Source organism: Castor canadensis, chromosome 7 (genome assembly GCF_047511655.1).
Source record: "Castor canadensis chromosome 7, mCasCan1.hap1v2, whole genome shotgun sequence".
In the NCBI taxonomy this organism is placed as follows: Eukaryota; Metazoa; Chordata; class Mammalia; order Rodentia; family Castoridae; genus Castor; species Castor canadensis.
The window spans coordinates 130,126,647-130,134,910 of NC_133392.1; the positions used below are offsets into that span (position 1 = coordinate 130,126,647).

The 8,264-nt window shown below is 43.7% G+C and overlaps 1 pseudogene; it reads right to left on the reverse strand.

The window, feature by feature from the left end:
- Positions 1 to 5,395: 5,395 nt before the first annotated feature.
- Positions 5,396 to 5,986, reverse strand: LOC109694050 (protein tyrosine phosphatase type IVA 1 pseudogene; annotated as a pseudogene).
- Positions 5,987 to 8,264: the final 2,278 nt, after the last annotated feature.

Sequence of the window (8,264 nt, forward strand, 5' to 3'; positions counted from 1 at the left end):
CCTCATATGAGTGTTCAGGATTTCCCTGTGCCTCTGGTAGAAGAAATGCAGGATTTAGGCTCTGACAGGTCCTTAAAGTTATTTTGGTTCCTCCCAGAAGCTGGGCCTGGTATTAAGTAGATGGCTGTCAGATAGCCAAAGTTCTCCTTTTGAGTTTAAAATTCCTCCTCGGTCATGTGGGGTATAAACTGTTAGGGGGCGGTTTAGGATAAGTTTTTGAGCTTCTGGCTTACTGCAGCCACTGCTCTAAGACATCCTGGCCATCCCCTGGCTACCTGATCTAATTCTTTGCTTAAGTAGCCTGTTGGCTGGGGAGTGGTGTCCTGGAGCTGAGTCACCACTCCCAAGGCCAGTCCTCCCTTTTCATAGACATACAATTGAAACTTGCCCTGTACTGGGAGACCCAGGGTGGGAGCTGTCATAGGGCCTTTTTTAACTGGTGGAATGCATTTTCTGACTTGTCATCCCATTCAATAAAGGACTGGTATCCTTCTGTGCTTCCTTAAGGATTTGATATAAGGGCCTGGGTAGGTTTGCATATCCCAGAATCCAAATTCTACAGTATCCTGTGACCCCTAAAAAGGCCCTCAATTGCTTTAGGTAGGGGAAACATCAGGATTGGACTGATTCTGTCTTCTCCTAGAGCCCTCATTTCTTTCGCCAGGACAAGACCTAACTATATAACCCTAGACTGACACAATTGGGCTTTTCTTTAGCGATTTTATATCCTCTATCTGCTAAGAAGTTTAGTAAGGACTCAGTGGCTCATGAAATGATAGGCTCAGTCAGTCCACAGAGCAGGAGGTTATCTACATATTGTAGCAGAGTAGCTTATGGATATTGCCATTCTGCCAAGTCTTGGGCTAGAGCCAACCCAAAGAGGTGGGGCTGTCTCTGAATCCCTGGGGGAGGACAGTCCAGGTGACCTGTCCAGACTTTCTTGTGGGGTCCTCAAAGGCAAAGGTAGGTTGACTTTTAGGGTGCAAGGGAATGCAAAAGAAGGCATCTTTTAAATCCAGGACAGAGTAGTAAGCAGTACCTGGATGTATTTGGGCTACAAGCATATAGGGATTTGGAACTATAGGGTGGAGAGGCACTACTGCTTCATTGATCAGGCAGAGATCCTGGACTAGCCTCCATTTGTTAGGTCCCTTCCTGACACTGAGAATAGGAGTATTATATGGGCTGGAGCATTCTATTAGCAGTCACTGTCTCTTTACATCTTTGATTATAGGAATTAGCCCTTCCTTAACTTCTGGCTTTAAAGGATATTGGTTTTGATGGGGAAACCAGGAGGGGTCCTTGAGATGAATTAGGACTGGGACCACAGTTCATGCCTGTACCATGGTATGTCCATCCATCCACACCATGGGATCTATTTGTTCCTCCATTAGGGGCAAGCAAAAGTACTCTCCTGGGAGTAAAAGGAGCTGTACCTCCAATTTAGATAGAAGGTCTCACCTTGGCAGAGGAGTAGAGGTTTCTGGAACAATTAAAAAAGAGTGACAGAAATGTAAATCTCCCCAGAAGCAGGCTAAAGACTGAGTGAAATAACGCTGTAAAGGCTGGCCTGATATGCCTTGAATAGTAATTTTTTTTGGAGGACCTGGTCCGGGAAAGAAAGGAATAGTTGAGATGCTGGCTCCAGTATCGATAAGGAGGCTGACCTTGTGCTTTTCAGTACTGAGTAAAATCCGGAGCTCCTCTGCTCTTATGATGGTCACAGGAGCCTGTATGGGAGGTTCCGGGACCTGTCATTGGGTGGGAGGCTCTGGCTTTGATTCCCCTGGGAACCAGACACAGTGTGCCTTCCAATGTTTTCCCTGACAAATGGGGCAGGGTCCCGGAGGTAGCTTTCTCTGGGGGCACTGCCTCCTAAAATGGCCTGCCTGTCCACATTGAAAGCATGTCCTCAGGTTTGGACTTTGCCCAGGGAAAACTCTCTGAGCACAGCAATCAGAGCCTCCTGCCATTTATCCTTTCTCATTTCCTTCTCAAGGTCTTTCTTTTCTTTTTCTAAGTCCCTATTATATTATACAGATGTGGCTACATGGACCAACTGGTCTAGATCTCTGCTCCCCTCAGCCACCAGTTTTTGAAGATTCTTACGGATATCTGGTGCTGTGTTAGAAATTTATCTTTTAGGATGATTTCCTCTTCCTGTGACTCTGGTGTAATGTTGGTATGCTTTTGTAAAGCATTCTTAAGTCTCTATAGGAAAGTTACTGGGGTTTTCTAAAGGTCCTTGCTGTACAGCTGTGACTTGGGAGTAATTAAGAGGTTTTACCTTGGCTCTTCTTAGACCCTCAAAAATGCAGTGGATGAAATGGTTACAGCTCCTTTCATCCTTGTCATTTTCAGGGTCCCACTTAGGGTCATACCTAGGTACTGCCTGATCTCCTGTTGGAATTGGGAATTGAGGTTTCCCTCAATTTAGAATTTAGGTACCCAATGCCTTTGTCTTTCTTCTCCCTCCCCCTCCTCCTCCTGTGAGGGCCCAGGCTGAGACTGGCCTGTAGGGTCGCTTTTATCTAAGTGATAATTGTCTCCAGCTTTGACTGCCTGATCTAGTACCCACTGTTTCTCAGAGCAGTAAGGGTCTGGGACAGCAATAGCATTACATCTTTCCAGCTCAGTTCAAAATTTTGGCTGACTTCTCTAAATGCCTGGATGTACTGAATTAGGTTTTCTGTGTAATTTCCTAAATCCTTTTTTATTTCTTTAAGATCATTCAATCTAAAAGGAATGTGAGCCCTGTCCCCTCCAGGAATTAATTGGAGGGGGTAGAGTCCTGTAGGATGATGTCTGGTGTGTGGGGTAGCTGGGTAAGAGGGGAGAGGGGGAGCTGATGGAAAATCAGATGGTTCTTTGGTTCAAGGGAGTTTGGGGGCTTTTTGCAAAGGGTCACCATGGTCTGGGTATCTAGCCTGCATTTGTTCAGCCATTCTGGGTGGTCTCTTAGGAAAAAGAACAGTTGAACATATGGAACTTCAGTCCTCTTTCCCTCCTTTTTACAGAACATATCTAATTGAAGAATGGTATTATAATTAATGCTCCCTCCTTCTGGCAATCTTTTCTCATCTCCCAGAAGATACTGTGGCCAAGCCTGGGTGTAGTAAAACTTGAATCACTTTTGCTGAAGATTTTCTGGATCAAGATTTTTCTAATGTTTTAATAAGCAGGCAAGAGGGGATCCATCCTGGATCCTTGAGGCTTGATTCCCCATCTAAAAAGGGAAACAAGGGAAAATTGGTCACCTTAACAGAGGTTTCTCCTTTTACCTAGGCATCCCCAGATGAGGAGAAACTCTAGCTGGAGAGGGCATCCCTCTCTCCCTTGCTCCTGTCACTGCCACCTGTGGCTAAGATTGTGGAGGATTTTTAGACATTTTGGGTGCAGCCATCCTACTGAAATGGCCTTTGACCAATCTCTTATCTATTGTGACTTGCCTGTTTGCCCTGCAACCCAGGTGCCTGGTTTTCCTCTACCAGCTGAAGGCCTGTAATTGAAAAATAACTCTATCATAGTAACCAATAGGGCTTGTGTGGCCAGAGGAAGAACCCCTGCAGAGGTGTGGATTGGGACTTCTGATGAAGTAGACTTCTGTCCACCTCGATATCCTGTGAGGCATGTATTTTCTATGAAAAGAGAGGGAGTGTCTGAAGGCTTTTGCTCTGATAAGGGGCAAAAACAGAGAAGACCTCAGGTCTCTGCATTTTAACTATGTTTTTTTTCTTTTCCTGAGGGCAGGCTGTGGAACCTGTTTAACCAGTTAACCTGATGCTTGACAAAAACAGTTAAGCCTAAGCATTTCTGTTGCCTGCAGGGATTTTCCCAAACTCCCCAAAGAAAGCAGCTCACTGCTGTTTAGAGCAAAGTGGGGAGGGGGACACTCATCCTGAACTACTTGGGAAAGGGAAAGGAGAGGCTGAGGGTTGGGGAGAAGAGAGTTTCCAAGCTCAACACATGAGGGATTATTGATCACCACTGCTGTCCAGGTAGATCCTGCCCAAGGGCAGTACTGGAGCACTGGAAGCAAGGGGTGACCTCCACTTATGGGCCATGGAAACCATGAAGGAAGCATAAGAGATCTGATTGTCTGTTTGCCACAGACATGGCTGAAGGGGTCCAAGGCTTAGCCGCCTTTGTAGCCTCAGGGTGGGTCAGGAAGTTGCATCTCCAGCCTTCAGGTGACACTGGGGAGTGCCCTGGCCAGAACACCTTTTATAGTTTGAAGAGAAACTTTCTTTTCCACTGGCTGTTTTTGGAACTCTGCCTAAGCAGGTCAGATCTTGAAAGAGAGAAAGAGTTAGAGTTTAAAGAGAGGAAATAAAAAAGCCTCAGTGCACCGAAGTTTGGCTCCACCCATGTAGCATTGGCAATCTAGTATAAGCCCCCTGCCAGCATCTTGTCTACCTTACAGCTGTAATGGGCTCAGAGCTTTTCCTCAGTTTCCCAAGGGAGAAACCCTCCTTAACAAGACAGAGAGAGAGAAAAAGAGAGAGAGAGAGAGAGAGATAGGCCTGAGAGTTCCACCGTAGCTAGGCTGTGGTGGTGGTGGGGGGCTCTCCTGGAGAATAGACTCCATTGGAGTGCCAGACAGTCATGGTCACGTTCCTAGGCAGCCTTTCCCAGTTTGGCACAACCTATATCGACCTCGGGTGATGGCTGGTCCCTTTATGCACCACCAAATATGATACACAGATGACACACGCAGGAATTCCAGGTGCTCAGGGTTCTTGAGCCCGTTCTGAGAATGAAAGCACAGGTGGACTCCAGTAACAGCAGTCAGAAAGATTTTATTTGTAGAGAAGAGAAGAGAAAGACCACATAGTGGGGAGTGCAGGGCGACCTGGAAGCCGGTGGTCCCATGGGTTGTGTTGGAGATTGGGTTTTATAGCCTTTTTGCATTGCCTGAGGGCAGAGATGTCTCTCAGGTGCAGACAGAGGTTTTCTGGAAAGGATAGGTGTTTCTTTGACCACTTATCACTTTTTGGGACCTCCTGCAGTCTGTCCTTCAGTATTGTGCTGGATATCTTGGCACCTAATCTTTAAAATTCTTATATATTGATACGATTCTGTTATGGGAATAGATTTAAAGGTATCTCAATGATTTCAGGAGAAGTCATTGGTACAAATGATAAGCACATTTGAAATGCTAAACAGCAAAAATCTTTTTCTAAGTATCCAAATTGGCTTTTTATTTATTTGGGTAGCATGGGGTTTGAACTCAGGGCCTCAAGCTTATGAGGCAGGCATGCTTACCACTTGAGCCACTACACCAGTTCTCTAAGTGTCCAAATAGGTTGATTATAACCCAAACAACAATTCTTTCAAGTTTGTAGCTTGGTAAAACTGGTTTTCAATACTCTTATGGAAGCTTCGTTAGACTTATTCACCAAGCCAATCTACTGGTTAATATATATGATGAATTAGGTCTCATCTCAAGTTCTAGTTCCAAGGCAATAGCATCAGGCACCCCAGCTTTATTGAATGCAACAGTAGTTTCCATGACATTGGAATTTTTGAAGCAGCCACATTTTAGGATAATACTTCTCCAAATACAAAAGTTCCTTGTTGTTAAAAGCTCCCCACCACTTTTTATCTTATATTGTACTAAATTTACATATTTCGTTCCACCTTCAATTAATGCTAGGACAAAAAGCACGGGAGATCTCACAAGGCCTGCAACACAATACACAGCAATACAATAACCAGGTTCCTCATGAAACGTAATTTTTAAAACACTTAACCAGTCATCAAAGATCTGGTTTGATTGTGGTGCACCATTACCAAAAGGTCAATCAAGAACATGGATGCTTTCTTTCTCCACGTAAGTATGTGAACACTCTTACTATTGTGGTAACTCCATACATCTTAAGTTTCTTTATAAATTTGTTTAAGGTCACATTGGTTGGATTGAGCGTGATAAGGAATCTCATATTTTTGTATGTAACTCAGGAGCAGGAAGGATTAGTCTAGCCATGTTAATTTAGCTTTAAAAACACTCAATAGGTTATGAAAAAAATTAAAATTGAATATAGAAATGATGCAAAGAAACTGAAGTTTACTTCAGTATACGCCACTCAGATTTTCAGTGCTTTGAGTATGAAATTGGGAGCAGTGAAAAATGAAACAAACATCCTAATGAGAAGTAGCAAAACTTCAATCCAGTCATACTGAGGCAATAGAAGGAAGTGCATTGAGCTTTACCCCATCCAGGTCAGAACGCTTGCAAAATGCTCTGCAGATTTCAATTCAACACCATTTCTGTGTCCAGGCTTTTTGTGGGGTAGTAATGAATTTTTACCATCACTTGTCTGAATAGAGACAAGTGTGCCTGGTAGTAATCTCCACTACTCTTCAGAAACTCTGTAAATGTGTGACCAAGAACTTCACAGCACTACCTGCCTTCTTTGTAAAGCTGTTCTCTTTTGTGGTAGGTTCACTTATCAGATGAAAATTCCTTACCAGTAACTTCACCCTCAGCTCTCCAAGTGGTTCCTAAAGTGTTTTTAATAGTATGATTCATCTTTCCTGTTTTGCCAGTAGATCACAGTGGTGCCCTGAACACATCATGTTATTTTCTCCACAATGGCTCTTCTGTTATCACTCTGAATAGACATGGGCAGCCCAAACCTAGGAATTGTTCCTTTTTAGTGAGGCTTTAACAACCTCAGAAAGCTTTTCAGACTGGCAGGGAAAAGCTTCTCAACAAGTACGTGTCCACAAACGCTAATAGGTACCTGAAATTTCCAGTGGTTCCTTGGCATAGTGAAGTCAATTTGCCAATCATTCCTGACTCTGGTGCCTCTGGACTGAACTCCTTTTATTATGAATGGGGGACCTGTTTAGGAGTTATTTTAGGCACAATCACCTTTGGAATAGTTCTTTGCATGTGAAGTATAATAATGAATTTTTTAATCCATTGGAGGGTGGTATCCCTTCCACAGTGGATCTCTGCTCAATCGTTTCCTTGAACAGTCAGACAATCCGATTTCTGATCCCCGGACAATGGACAATGGCCAGTTCTTCTGTATCCAGAACAGCTTCTAATAAACCTAAGACTTCCTTAGCCTGTTTAGTTTCTCTTTTCTTTGAAGTTAGCAGTCCTCTCTCTTTCCAAATGTCTTGATGGGCATGGACCACCACAAAAGCATATTTAGAATCAGTGAAAATACTCTCTTGACCTTAGCTAAATGTAGGACCCTTGTCAAAACTATAAGCCGTACCTTCTGTGTAGAGGTATGTGGTAGGAGGGCTTCTGCTTCCTGTAGTTTTTGATGGGTCACTACACATTTGTGTCTTTGCATGTACTTGTTCTGTAAAACTGCTCCCATCTGTGACCATTTCAAGATCTGGATTCTGCAATGGCAGGTTTATTACAAACCATCTGGCTGGGGTCCTTCTGCTCTAACCAGATCAAAATTGTGAGTGGGCAAGGAGAAGCTTCTCTAGTTATTCCTTGGTATTTGTGGGTGGCACAGTGGATGATGGTGGGCAGCAGCAGTCAGCCTTGGGCTTTGACAGTAGAGTGATTACACAGGGTTCTGGCCCTGGGGCTTGGGCTGAGACCCTAAGTATTACAACTTCTTTGTGCCCTGGGCAGGGACGTATGGTGGGAGGGGTCAGCAGCTGTCAGTTTCATTTTCCCAGCCACTGTTAGGTTTACTTTTGCTACCTCTGCTGCTGACATTTTGACTTTCACTGCTGCCCCCTGAGACTCTCTGCTTTTGGCCTTGGCTTGCCCGGACCATTCCTACCAGTTTTGCTTGGGTGGATCAGCTCCCATGGGAACCATATGCCAGCTTCCCTATTGCCATGCTGCCAGGGAAGCTTTCTCTCTGCAGATGCTTCTTCTCTTCTTTTTCTTCCTGTTACCAGCTCAGGTAGACAAGAGTGGTGTTCACACCAATCACAGGTCTTCTGTGCTCCCTCTTGAAAGTCTCAGTATTATAAGGAAACAATTCCCAATTTTCTCAAATTTGACAGATTTAGTGCAAAAGCAAACAAAATACTAGCAGACTTATTTATTTATTTATTGTGTTTAATATGGAAGGTGATTGGAAATGACATACTGACTTTAGAATTTATATGGAAGTGCAAAGAGTTAAGAGTAACTAAGGCAATTTTGAAAAAAGTATAATTGGAGACATTATTGTAGTGGCTATTAAAGTTTAAAAAACTAGAGTGATTAAGACAGCATGAAATTGGTGCAAAGATAGATAAGAATATACTAGAGGAAAGGAATAGTGTCTAGAAAC